A 14527-nucleotide genomic window follows, 5' to 3' on the forward strand; every position below is an offset into this window, starting at 1 on the left:
TTGGGGAAGACCAGCACTGAGGTGCAATCCCAGATGAGATGCCTAGACAGGTGGCTGGCCCTGGAGGATTTGGAGCAAGGGAGTGACAAGAGCAGACGTGCGGGTCTGAATGCCCCCACACGGGGCTGCACCAGAGTGATGCAGAGCTGACAAACCCACCTCCCCAAAGGGTGGATTCACCATCTGATGCCACTGAGGTCCACGGTCACAGCTAGTTTTGAGCTGTCTGCCAGCAGCAGTGAGATCAGAGCAGCAAGGCCCACTAGGAGCAGGAACGCAGGCCTGAGACCCCTGGAGCTCTGAAGGGTCTGCCGCTCCTTAGCTGTGTGACCTGGAGAAAGCACATGTCCGCCCTGGCCAAGGGGGCTAAGAGCCACCTGGGAGAGGTGCCTGCAGGCTCCTAACACTCCCATTCCGGCCTCTCGGCTGGAGGGCGCGCCTTTCCCCCGGGTGCTCGCAGGACAGTGGGACCTGGGAAGCCAGCTGAGGCCCGGGGACCTGCTCACCCAGCGGCGCAGTCCCGGGCTGGGGGAGGCCCGTGGAATTTAGCAGCAGTGAGTTTAATCTTCCACTTTCATAACTTCATTCCTTTGGCCTCCAAGAGTCCCTCATTGTTACACAAATCTCCTGAATCCCTTATCAGCTGACTCCTTCAGCGGCAGAGAACCCTCCAGAGGGTTTTACCAGGAACCAGGCCTAGGAGCACAGCAGAGAGAAGCCAGCTTGTGCTGCCAGAGCACAAATACCATGAGTGTTTTTCCAAACGTACTTGCGTGCCTGTTCATTTAGGTGAGGCCCTTCCTCTCTGGAGTCGCAGAACATTTTACAAAACTAGAGATGGATGTTTTCTACCTGCCTGATGGGCCACAGTTGGACAAAAGGCACACAGAGAGAGAGTTGTGGAACCAAGGACCTTTGTCCCCAGGTCCAGGCACGTGGTCCCGGGGCTCGGAAATGCCTCGTTATCCACACAGTCTTGAGTAAATCCTTAACTTCTCCAATCTGTTTCCTCATCTGTAAACTAAGGAGAGATGGTGTCCACAACACCGTCGACCCTACACGCTTGACTATGAGGGGGAGCCCCTGCTCTGAGCTGGCTCGTACGGTGAACTCTGGAAATAGAACTCAGCTGAGCAAACAACTGCCGGGGAGGCAGAAACATGAGACCCAGGGCTGCTCCGTGGGCATCTCCGGGTTGAAGGCGCTGCTTCTGCCCGATAAATAATTGACCAGGAAGAAGAAGAATGGGCCCAAACTGAAAGCTGTGCCAGTGAAGGGAGGAAGCCGGGGAGCGTGTGTGGGAGTGGGCACTGTGGGGTCCCGAGAGGAGGGGCCGGGGAGCACAAGCCTGGGAGGTGTCACTGGGACCTCAGGCAGCGCGTCCCCGTGTGGTTTGGGAACATGGCCTCATAACAGGGGGAGGGCCCCCGGACCCCCTTTCATGCTCATTTTACCTCAGTCATGCTTCAGGTGAGAATCACGTGGTCACAGCACCGGGCAGTTGTCAAGGGCAGTCACGAGCCTGAGCGCGGGACCCTGGAGCCACTTGTCACCTGCCAGCCCCCTTCTTCCGTCAGTTCCGCCCCTGCCTCGTCCTGCATGCCCCTCCGAGTAACCCTTGATGGACATCCGCGTGCCTGGTTCTTGTGGGAAGGAAGCTGGAGTCCAGTGTCCCGGGGTGAGCAGGGTCTGGAGGGGAGGCAGAGGGGATGCGGGCACAGCCGATGGCGGAAACTGCCTTGCAGGCTGGGCTCCGACCGAGCCAGTGCTCCGAGAAGGACTTGGGGGGTTGGAGGCAAATCGACAGACTTCTTACAGTTTTGAGCATTAAAAACAGATTTGTTCTATATGAAATATTCATAAATTGGCCCAATTTCACATTTTATTGACTGACACAGAGAAATACGTATCTCAGCAACCATGGATACTATGGGACCCACGAGAACATTATTTTCGAGAATTGTCTCTGCTGAGGTCTGAGATCTCATCTCATCTTCACAGGCCATTACTTCCTGGCTCCTGAGAACAAAGCCCAGTGAGGCCCTGGCACACCCAGCCAGGGCTGAGCCTTGCCCCGGTGTGGGGAGCTTGGCACCAGAGCCCTTCACGGAGCCAGAAGCCCCAGGGTTGCATCTGGGTCCCAAGGCCAGTCCTCAGACCTGGGGTCTGGTGCCCCATCAGAGTCCCAACACTGAGCTCCCATGCTGGGCTGTCTGAATGCTCCCCCACAGCCCTGGGAGGAGGGGCTGTGGTCACCTCATCTTCAGAAGAGGACATGGAGGCCCTGAGTGGGTAGGAAATTTGCAAAATCAGCCCCAGCAGAGGCAGGATCCAAACACGGGCAGTCTTGCTATAGGGCCCATGTTCTGGAGGCCAACGCCAGCCAGTCCCCGAGTGCGGACAGGGACTGAGCGGGACTCCAAGGGGCTTTCAGAGCATCTCCAAGGTCAGAACTAATTTTATAACAACACTAAGATGTCAGTGGCCTTCTTCCCTCTTACTCTCAGGAGTGGGTGGTGGAATCTTCCAGCCGCTGCCTGCGGTGCGGCAACATATCGCTCTGACAACCGATGGCTCACGAGCGTGTGTTCTTTTGTCTTAAAACCACTTTGGGTTTAATTTCTCACAAGGTCAATGTTGATAGATATAGCCCACCCACATCTCTTTGGGATTCGGTAACTTTTAAGAATGTAAAGAGATCCTGAGACAAAACGCCTGAGACCCACTGCTCCCCCCGCATCTCTGCTCCTGCTCCCCAGCCCGGCCGCCCCAGCCCGGCCGCCCAGGCCCTGCACGGTTTGGCCACAACCTGTCCACCTGTCACAGACCCCAGCTGGGGCAACTTCTCCAGCTCACAGCCACCATGCTTACACCACGGCTGGTTATTCTCACACGTAACTGGGGCCACATTCTTCTTGGGGAATCTGAAACTTGAAGCATGTCAAGGACAGATTCTGGAAAACAGCAGCCTTCAATGACGCCACCTGTGCTGGAGTCTGCGATGTTGGGCTCTTGTGTAAATTCTCCAAGACACTCCAGTGGCTGTCAAATACCCTCTTATCACTCGAGATTGCTTGGAAAAAACCAGAAGCTTAACTAATAGGAAAACTTTAATATACTTAGATTCCCTAATTCATCTGCTTACTATAATCTACTCATTTACCTTTGGACCTGGTCAAATGGCAAGTCACTCATCTCTTGCCTGAAACTTCCATGGGCCTTGCTCACTGAGGACCACCCTGGCCAGCCTCCGCACCACTCTCCTCTCCCCCAGCTCCCCAAGGGACACATCCTCCCTCCAGCTTCAGTGTTAGATAGGACAGATGAACCTATGGTCTGCCTGATCGAGGCACCCTTCGAAATGTCTTATTTCGAATATTCTTTGGGCTTTGAACATTCTTTGAAATATTCTTTGGGCTCAACCCCCCAATGAGAAACCTGGGTGCCTCTCTCCTCCAAGCAGCCCGGCCCACAGGCACAAAATCCTCCCCTAGAAATAAACTGGCTGCTATGTAGCAAGAGAAAGTGTAACTAAAAGAAAATAAACAAACATTAACTATGATCTAATGGGAATGATGCGTGAATATTTCCTCTCTGCTATTTACCACCCATAACGTGTTGAATAGCAGCCTCCCCAAAAGATATGTCCATACCATAATCCTGGGAACCTGTGCATGTGACCTTATTTGAAAAAGGGGTCTTTCCAGACCCTTTTAATTAAACGGAGGCTCTTGAGATGAGGTCATCCTGGATTAGCGGGGTGGGCCCTAAATCCAGTGACAGGGATCCTTATAAGAGAGACAGAAAGGAGAGGAAAAGGTCATGGGAAGACAGAGGCAGAGATTGGAGTGACGTAGCCACAAGCCAAAGAATGCCTGCAGCCCTTAGAAGCTAGAAGAGGCAAAGAACAGAATCTTATTGGAGCCTCTGGAGGGAGTGCTGCCCTGTGAACACTTTGACTTTGGACTTCTGCCCTCCAGATCTGTGAGCGACTAGATGCCTGTTGATTTAAACCTCCAAGTTGTGGTAACCTGCTACGGCAGCCCCAGGAAAGAGTCCACCCCTGTAGATGGAAAGTTATGGTCTCAGGGAACCCCACCCCTGATTCTGGGAGGTGCCCCAAGTGCTCCTGGCAGCCCTGGCTGTCCCACTGCCACACAGACGGCCCTGCTCCTGCCTCCCCTCTGCTTCTAGGTGGAGACATGTGCTGTGTGGCAGCATCACCTTGTGCGGATGAACGCACTCACCTTTGGTCCTCTGCCTTCTCCAACATTCTGGGTTGCCAGTGATGTCCAGAGCTCTCCTTGGTCACTGTGACTATTGAAAGTATTTTATTGGTACATAGATCTTGACCCATGTGAGTTTCAGCATAAAACAAAGAGGGGTTTACTCTTTAGAGAAACAGCACCTGAGGTGCAGAAGCGCAGCCAGGCCTCACAAAGGACCCAGATGGTGATAAGCCTCGGGACCCCCGGCAGTCACCTGAGCACTGACGTTGTTTCCATCCTCTTCGCTTCTCTCTCTGGGACCCACTGTTCTTGCCTCTGTGGGACAGTTAACGATGGCCACCCCCGGGGTCACGTCAGTTCCAACTTCCTGATGCGCCTCACCTTGTCAAGTAAGCCACACAGAGTTAGCGCCACGCAATCCCAATTCCAAATTCTTGGGAGAGAGAAGCGAATTGGGAGAGGCCCTTGGCTGAGACCAGATGGGCAGAATCACATGATATAAGCATGGCTACGGGGCCCATGGGGGGGGTTGGGGGGTTCTCAGAGAAGGGGCCCACGGGTTTGTTCAGCACAATATAGTGCAAGAGGGACCGGCCAGCTGCGGCCGCTCCTCTGGCAGAAGGAGCAGCCCTTGAAATAAGGGGCGTCTCGAGGGGCACCCTGGTTTTGCACCTCTGCACACACACAGGTGGTAACCGTGAGGCTCTTCTCTCTCGACGGCCAGTCTTCTTCACTTGGCTCCTCACTGGCTTTACCCCTAAGAAGTTACTGTTAAGGAAACACGACTGGGCTGGCTCGGCTCTCTCCATCCCTGGGGGCTTCCAGCACCCCCAGCTGGGCGCAGCATCTTTTAGGAAGAGCCTCTACTCCACGTTTGCCAACATTCCCTCTCTCCTGCCCCACCCCCAGCTTCTTCCCATCTTTGTCTCCTGAGACACAGGGACAAATGGGGAAAACGCCGAGGTGCCGAGCCCACCACACCCCTCTCTCATGGCGGGGGTGGAGAGGGGCTCACCCTAGGGTGACCTCTAAGTAGAAACGCTTGGACACTCCCTCTCACTCCCCCTCTTTCTTTATGCCTCGAAGGAGACCAGAACTCAGGTCTGTGCCCTAGCTGGCCGGAGGCCCTTGATGTGGACAGTCCTTGATGCCTGGGGACCCTTAAGAGAAAAGTAGCCTGGTTGTGTGTGTGGGCGCACGTGTGTAGCTCAACATGCAGCATGAAAATGGAAGTCCAAGGTTCCAAGGAAGTGAGAGAAGCAAAAACAGTAAAGGGGAAAAATGGGAAACACCGTGCCTGCGGCAGCTCAGGTGGGAGCTTGAATTTCCACTCTGGCCTCATGGCTTCAGGGTCTGCTGCTTCTGCACAATGGAATTTGAAAGCGCCTCCCGGGCAGAGGGCAGAGCGCCCTGTTAGGTCTGAGAGTGAGCAGTGAGGAACCCCAGGCTTAGTCCCGGCTGGATACAGATAAAGAAAATTAAAAATTGGCAATTTGTTTTAAATGAGCTGTTAATTGCTGTTGAGCTTTAAATATTTGAGTTTATTAATTTCTCCCTCACCCTCTGAATTATATTTCAGCACCAGTCCCCTGTTATTTGGCTATTAAGTCAGACGTATCAAAAAGGAAGCGTTTATTTATATCTTCAGAGACATGTACATCTAATTAAGATAGTGTTACTGTGCATATTTTATGTCAGCCAAATGCTGCCTGTGATTTGTCTCGTCAGCTCAGAGGGGCCTTAATAAGGGTCAGGAAGATTCGACCTGAGCCCAAGGAGGTAGACACCATGGAACCATTTGAACAGTGATTTTTTAAGAAACTTCACCCTGAAAGAAGTAGCTATTCCTAGACATCACAAAGCCCCCTCCGAAAGTTAAAAGAATCCAAAACGGTAACCTCTAGAAAACAAGAGATTTGAAAACTGGCTGCATTGCCAGAATTTTTCTGTGCTAATAAACATCATAAAACTAGCGGACATCTAGAGACCATCCAGGGCACACCGCCTTCTCTTCATGAATGCTCACGGCAGCCCACCCCCGGGGGGCATTTTTATTCCCATTCTACAGAGGACCAAAACAGAGGCTTAAAGAGATTAAGTAATTTGCCTAAGAGGCAGAGCCAGGGCTAAAACTGAAGTCCTTCCTGCCTGCCTGGAACAGACCTTTTTTCCACTTTGCCTCTCTTCACTGCCCGGAAGAGTTAATCTATTCCAGAACATTTTCAGCCAAGGTGATATTATCCCTTCTCCCTACCAGATGATGAAAATTTGTTCTTGGGGAGCAAGAAATCACATTATTTTTACATAAAAGCACAGATACACATGTAGTCCATAAACAGGTAAACAGTACCTCTGTGGTACCAAAATTTCGTGGAAGAGGGCAATTAGGACAAGATGTTAGAAAAGGCACCTTAGAGAGATGAAGATGAAAAAGGGAGAGAAAAGACTGCTTTAGAGCAGCTGCAGTAATACGCTATACTCACTTGTCCAGGTGCACAATGGTGGTGTCACCATCCTGTGTTTGAGGACTACGGCTTTTCGTTTTTATAATTCAGATAAACTAGACGTGAACTGTTAGCGCGTGGTAATAGCAGGGCCCAGGCACCAGCCAGCCTTGGACTGCAAATTCCCTTTGGTTGTGATAAGTTTCTTACCTGACAGACTTTTGTCAAAAGACAAGGAATCCCCACTGTTCTCCGTGTGAAGCCCTCCTAAATCGTGGAAATGATCCTTTGATGCTCCTGTTTGCTTACATTTTGGGGCTTCTTTAACCCAAGACTGCTAATTCTTTTTTCTGTGATGTTGTACAGGAAGGTGGTGAAGAAAGTATGGGTTGGGATTATATCAGAAAAGCTGAGGACTGAATCACGGTTCACCCCTTCCAGTTCATGAGTCCCGGGGCAAGATACTTAATCTTAGAGGGTTTCTCTTTTCTCATTGGTCACGTGTGGCTATAAAATTAAATTCATTAAAATTCAATAAAATTTAACATTTGGTTCTTCAGCCACACTGGCCACATTTCAGGTGGCTGGTAGTGACCAGATGGACAATGCAGATAAAGAACATTTCTATTCAACAGAAAGTTCTATTGGACAACACGGTCCCAGAGACGGTAAACATCAAGGAGACAGGAAACGGGTGATTACTTTTGATGTAACAAATTTTCATTGAGAACCAGCTTTGTGCAGGCCCTGTTCTAAGGACAAGAGATGCTCAAACCAAAGTTCCCATGCTTACGGAAGGGCTGCTGTTATCCTTGCGGCAGTTTTTGTGGTTTCCTTATGAATGGACAGGGGAGTGTTTAATAATATTAGTATGGAGTCTGAGCCACATGGCCTTGAGTCAGAGCTGAGTGTTTACATTCAAATTTACTAATTCACTTGGTTTCATCATCCATAAAATGGATGTACTAATAACTCACAGGATTGTTGAGAAGATTAAATGAGGAAATGGATGTAAAGGGTTGAACACAATGTCTGGCACAGCAGGTGCTCAATAAGTTATTGCTTCCCTAATTAAGATAAAAACCAGTCCGTTCCCCTAACTGCTAATTTGTTCATATAATAGGATATTTCTCCCGCTGTCTGGGATTCAGTGGTTTGTTATTAAGGCTCTATTGCAGGATCTTCCTAGAGGTTACTTGATAAAATAATAATAAAGTCACACTTAAGTTGCCATAGGAATTCGTTCTTTAATTCACATTTGAGAATTCATTACTCACATAACAATCTTAACAACATCCTTGCTGGTTTGGTTGCTGTAATTACAGAATGTTGGAACTTGACGTCAGAAAAAGTAGCATTGAATTCACCAGTCATAAAGGCAAGTGCAACCCAAGAGAAGGAGCAATGTGCCCAAAGTCACAGCTATTTGCAGGCAAAACAAGGACAAGAAGGTGGATCTCTAATCATGAAACACAGCGCACTTGGCAGTTCAACAAGTTTCCCTCATACCCCTTCGCTTTGGCAGGGCTCCACCTGCCAAAGAGAATGGCAATAAACTCTTGATCATCCATCAGGTAAGACTTCCTCAGCCCTGGACACCGAAGTGAGTATTCATTTAAAATAACACAGCCTTCAAAGCTGAGAGCACTTGGGGTATCCGTGGTGATCGTGGTATCACTGCCCATGGCAGCCACGTGGCTGGTGGCTGAGGGACCACCTGCCTCCTGGTGTCAATGCTGATGTGAGCATTTTGTTGCCTCTCCACCACCTCGCCATTCTCTCCCCTCGACGACAAGCCTGGGAGGGGAGTCGATTTCCCCCAAACCCTTGAGGTTTATTTTGTCCAGAGAGTGCTTGTTACCATCTAAAAGACCACATGCCCAAGTCACTCCTCTTTTCTGGTCACTGGTTAGAAAAGAATCTTGCGCTTTCAAACATTTTTTTAGTGACACACTCAAGTGTTGATAGAAAGAGAATTAATACTAAGAGAAATTGCACATATAAATCCTTGGACACAGAGAAAGGAATATAACTCTCAATCAGGTTTGAACTTTCCTACCAGAAAATGAAATGTTTAACAAAAGTGATCAGTTTCACTCAATGGGCAGTGAGGTTGTGAATGAAGATTTTTTTTTTTAAATAAAAATGGCTTTTTCTTGTTTTCTTGTCCTCCAGAGTCCAGAACTTTTTTATATTCTCATCAGAAAACCCAGAGAATGAACAGTACAGTCAACTCTGGATTATTCATGGGCCACCTGGACTGTTTCCATCTCCTGCCGCCGAGGTGGGTCTCCATCCAATTACACAGTTCAGGGGGTGAGGGACGTGGGCTCCTTCACTCTCCTTCCTTCCTTCCTTCCCCTCTGGCAGTGAGAGGAAAGGAGGGAAAAAAACGCAGAGACATACTTTCCCCTCAACTAGCAAAGAAGGCAATACATCAGCATTTCAAAGCAGGGTAACATAGGAAGAATAATTCAGTCACCAGATGATTAGAATTGCTAATGCGTGCCAGCTTCCAATGGCTATATGTGTTTGTTTTTGGCAGAAAATTTTTTTTTAAGAATTAAGTCATTTAATGTGTAGGTAACAGGCACCAACATAGTTTTGCCTTCGTACGAAACAAGTATGTAGTTATAACTCAGTCGTATCGTAGAAGCGGTCCGATTATTCTCGAGGTTTGAAAAGTCTTTTTCCTTAAGGCCTCTGCTTAGTTTTCATGATATGATTGAATTTGTGACAGAAAGCCTAGCCTTGCGATTGGACTCTGATTCAGACTGTCATAATGTTCTCATATTTCCTTTGGAATCTTACAGCATTGGGCATGGACGAAAATGTCCCAACAGGAAGAGGAGGAAGTGTATGGATAGTCAGATAAAGTACGGAGACCGTCACAAAACAGCATCCGGCTTGTCCCCGTGATGCAGTCGTGCAGCAGGTGAGCAGTCACGGGCTCGTGTGCACCACGCGGGGCTGGCTGTATGTGGCTCTATGGCTGCCCGGGCCCCTTGCGCTAAAGCCCTGCGTCCTGGCTGTTCCGCAGGGCTGCACAAAACTGGGGATTGATTTCTACTTGGATAAAGGAAATATGATTACACTCGAAATTGGCTCTGCCTGTATCACGGCTTGTTTTTTGATCAGAATAATGGAAGAGTAGAATCTCCTGCCCATCTGTGAAGAGCTTTATATCAGAGATCAGAATGAACTGGGGGTCCTGGGAGCACACGGAATGACCCAGTAAATAAGTGAGCACACCTTCCCCTGCCTGCGTGTCTGTGGGCCTGGAACCCCCTGAACCCACCAGTCTGCGGGCAGAGACCCTCAGTGACCTTCCCCCGGGGGCCTGGCCCACTCCCTCCCTCTCTTCATCTTTGGTTGCTTTGTGGCTCAGCACCACTCATTTTGGCTCCGTTGACTCAGGAGCAGTGTTCCAATAGTTACTTTAATTTATGACATGGTTTGAACATACTCTCTGGCCATGACCTTGGCCCTCACCCCAGAATATTATTTTCAGCATTTACCCTCCAGCTCTCCCATTGCAACCAGGAGCAGAAGGTGCCCTGTGCTATCCTGGCCTCACATGCCAGGCCCAAAGGGACAAAGGCCTGGGCAGACCAAGTCCAGTCCCCACCCCCAGCTCCCAATCAGGTGAGGGCCAGGTGGGAAGGGGCGGCAGGATGGAGCTGGCTAAGCTTGGCTGCTGCGCTCCTGCTCTGACAACGATACGTGAAGTGCTCTTCTGTGGCAACACCAAGGGTGGTGGCACTCCTGTGAACCCGGCACTCACAAGTTTTACCTCTGGGAAGAGAAAACACACACATGTAGCAGCTTGTCAGGATGAGAGAAGTTATGCCTGATCTGCTCAGATCACACATTCACCCGAAATGAAGCAGGGCTCCTAAATGGACAGTCCACGGAATAGGTGTCTATCCCACCGCAGGAAGTTCACCCCAGTCTTAAAGCATACGGTGGACATGGCCTGTGACAGGCAGCAGGAAGTAAACGGAGGTGAGACCCAGGTAGATGGCACCTGCAGGAGTCGATGCAGAGATGCTGGGTCCAGCTGATGCACCAAAGGAACTGAGTACTGGATGTAAGTCCCCCATCATGGGGCCGCTCCTGGGATGGAAATAACGCCATACAGTGGGCATAGATATTGCCAAACAGAACAGGTTCCACAGTAGACAAGAGTCACCAGAGAAAACTGGTCAGCAGTGGAGAAGCTCTACAAACAGACCTAAAGGGACAGGTAGAGCGTTTCCCCCAGCATAACACCAGAGAGTCAGCACCTGAGTTGTCAGTCTGCTGCTGTTCCTTCGGTGATTCTCTAAGACATAGTGGGCTCTGTGTACATCATAAATAATGCATCCGAAATTTACATTTGTCGAACTGAAAAAATGTCAGCGATAGCCCCAAGTACATAATATGCACGATTTCACAGGAGATGAATTCAATTTTAATGGTGAAAAAAAAAACCTCTGAAATAGTGTTGTTTCCTAAGGAAGTTGAATTACAGAGAGGTTTTAATCCTTGTCCTGTACTTTCATAAGATTATAAACCGAAAGGGTTTAGGTTACAGGCACCAGAATAACTTAGTTTACCTTTTACTGCTGTAGCACTTTAAACTTTGCAGACGCCTTTCCATCTAGTCTGTGGTTTGTTCCTCAAGTCAGCCTCAGAAGGCGGGAGTGGGTTTGACAGACAGCTTCAACCTTTGGCCTAAGGTCCCCTCCCTGGAAAGGGGAGAAAGAAGGCCAAGCCTCTGGTGTCAGGAGGTGGTGGGCCATTTTTGTTGTTTCTTTTTTTTTTTTTTTTCACCTTTTTACTTTTTTTTAATGAAGTATAGTCAGTTTACAATGTTGTGTCAATTTCTGGTGTACAGCACAATGCTTCAGTCATACATGAATATACATATATTCATTTTCATAATAGGTTACCACAAGATATTGAATATAGTTCCCTGTACTGTAAAGTAGAGACTTGTTGTTTATCTATTATATATAGTAGTTAGCATCTGCAAATCTTGAACTCCCAATTTATCCTTTCCCATCCCCTCCCCGCCTGGTGACCATAAGTTTGTTTTCTATGTCTGTAAGTCTCTTTTTCCTTCTTATAGCAAAACTGTGATCTGTAGGGTGCAGGAGTCATCAGTGGCAGTGGGTCCGGCCACATGTAGGAAGTTTGAGAAAATAAAAAAGCAATATTCAGTGAGAAGAGAAAAGAGAAAGTCTTGTTAGCATTCAAATCTCTGGTTCCGGTGGTTTTTGAGGCTCTGTTGCTTCTTTTCCATGGTTACTTGAGACTTTCAATAAACACTTTTTTTTTTGCTTAAAAGACTTCCAGTTGAGTTTATGTTCCTTTAAAAAACCAAAGAAGTCATAACTAATGTATCTGTCCTCCGCATAACACTGCAATATCACTTCTACCCTCATGAGTGCGTTGTAATCCACTTTCATACATGAAGAAATAAGACGCAGTAAAGTTAAATAAATTGTCCCAAATCTTACGTTGAGTTGTTGGTATAATCATGTCTCTCACCAGTACATGCTGGTAAGACCCTATACATGTAATTAATAAAGTTTCATATACACCGTCTCCCTTGGTATCTATGACAAGCCCTTGAAATGGACTGGCCTTGGACAAGCATTGTTAGCCCGAATTTAAGATGAGAAAACTGAGGCTCAGAGATAGCTGGTGACGTCCCTCCTATCAAACCATCAGCAAGTGATGGGATGGGGCTTGGACTCACGTCTTCTGACACAACGCCCAGTGCTCCTTCAGCCACACCTCGCTGCACATCTGCACATACACACAAACACGCCCAGACGGGCATGCACACCAAGGTTCATTTCAATCAAAAATGAAAATCGAATTCTGCAAAATAACTTCTCTTCTTAGAAATATCTTTCAGTGCTGTAGCTCCTACTTAGTTGTACTTTTATTTCCTGCCAAAACATTGGTTTAGGAACCACCTAACCCTTCTGTAGATCTAACTGCGATAAAGTATTTTCCATTATCTTGAGATTTGATAACACATAAAGAGCTTGTACTTTGTCTCTCTTGGTTTTTATATCTAATGAAATGTGAAAAAGCAAGACGAGACATAAGAGAAAAGAAAAAGATAACTAATTCAGAGATTAACTTTGGAAAATCTCCAAAATTAGATGGTGTAATGAGTTCACAGTTTAGAAGCCTTTGGTGGAATCAGATTGATGCAGACAAATTCCATTCACACTGTTTAGGAAGACTGAATGGTTCTGTAGGTGAGTTATGCTTAAAACTAAGGATTACATAAGTCCTATTCCTCATTTTCTCTCTCACATCAACTGGTTTTAACAATCAAGAAAACACAAGAACAGGCACTAAATTGTTCCCTGGAAAAGCTGAGGGTGGACATGAAAATGCTGGAAAGAAGGCTGCCACAGAGCTAAGTGACAGCAACTCTTTAAGAGACATAAACATTCCTTGAAGGCATGTAGCCAAGCCTGGTAGGCTCCAAACTTGATCTGCTCTGGTTTTCACATCTTTGTGTAACACTGTACAGAGGTGAAATGAGTGAAAAACCGGATCACTGGTTTTTACGTTGTGTTTTGTTGTTGTTGCAGGAAATCCAACATACAAAACAGCCGAAGGTGGGTTGGCTGTCACTGGAGGGTCAGGGAAGGAGACACCGGAGCCGGGGCTCCGTCAGCCACCAGGCAAGACAAGCCCTGTGCGGCTTTCCCACTGGAAACGCTTATTACCCAATCTGAGCTGCATTCATTTAACCACACGTTTAAATACTGATTACAGTAATGTGATCACAACTTCAGACCCTCCTCAGTGGACATTCTGCCTTAGACTGTGAAAATTCAGATTGAAGATTCAACGATAAAGATAACCACCAACCAGTATAAACAAACTGGTTAACTGAGGAGGTCGACTGCTCAAATAATAAAAATGTCTGGTTTTTTTCCCCACCGAATCGACTGGTTGTCTGTCTATATGGACAAAATAAAATGATTATTTCATTGTGCGAATATTTCTTGGACAGTTTCCCCCATGATTACAAACCAGCTATTTTCAGACCAGTCAGTACATGTACACACAGAGAACAGAGGAAGACAGGTCAGGGAAGGTTTGCATTTGGCATTTAGCCAGAAAACTTTTAAATTCAGTTCGGATTTAGGTTCAGCCGTGAAACATGTGCTTCGGTATAGGGAAGTAACAGTTTTAGGTTGGAAAAATAATCACAGTGTGTAACAGCGGCCACTCCCAGCACTTCCATGAGAACAGACGGGGCTGGTCTGCCAGTTCACATCATGTTTGAGAACCACGTGTAAACATTCTGAAACAGGCAAGTGTTTTCAAACTTTGCCATGAGTTGGGTGAATATTACAAGGATCAAAATGTTTGAGAAACAAAAAATCATACTGTGAGAGAAAGAAACCCTTGTGAAAAATGAGACTGAACACAAAACTGTCATTTTTAATGTTTCAGTTCTGGGTTAAGACTTCATATAGATATTTTCATTTATTCCTTGCTGCTTTAATACAAATTCAGATCAGTTCTGCTTTGAGAAAAGATGATGTTCTGCAATGCTTTCCTATTTGCGTGAAGCTCCATGGTAATGAAGTTGCACTAGAGAAAAAACAGAAGTTGGATATGACCCTGGAGCAGTTTCCACAAAGTTCCTGGAAGGGATCCTCAATCAATAGACACCAAAGGAGCTCTCTGACTACAGACAAACTATTTTTCTTAACAGATTTTACTGCTGATTTCTGATTACATAATTAATTTTATTATAGAAAATATAGCTCAGCAAAAATAATGAAATAATAACAGAAATTCTTTCTTCTAAACCTTCCACATTAGATA

The 14527-nt window shown here is 47.2% G+C and overlaps 1 long non-coding RNA gene across 1 annotated transcript; it reads right to left on the reverse strand.

Moving 5' to 3' along the window:
- Positions 1-7900: 7900 nt before the first annotated feature.
- Positions 7901-11574, reverse strand: LOC116665470. The gene is made up of 2 exons (XR_004322107.1): positions 11272-11574; positions 7901-10789 (listed from the first exon to the last, which is right to left on the reverse strand). It is a non-coding gene; the product is annotated as an uncharacterized LOC116665470 (long non-coding RNA).
- Positions 11575-14527: the final 2953 nt, after the last annotated feature.

Source organism: Camelus ferus, chromosome 8 (assembly GCF_009834535.1).
Source record: "Camelus ferus isolate YT-003-E chromosome 8, BCGSAC_Cfer_1.0, whole genome shotgun sequence".
Taxonomy (NCBI): domain Eukaryota; kingdom Metazoa; phylum Chordata; class Mammalia; order Artiodactyla; family Camelidae; genus Camelus; species Camelus ferus.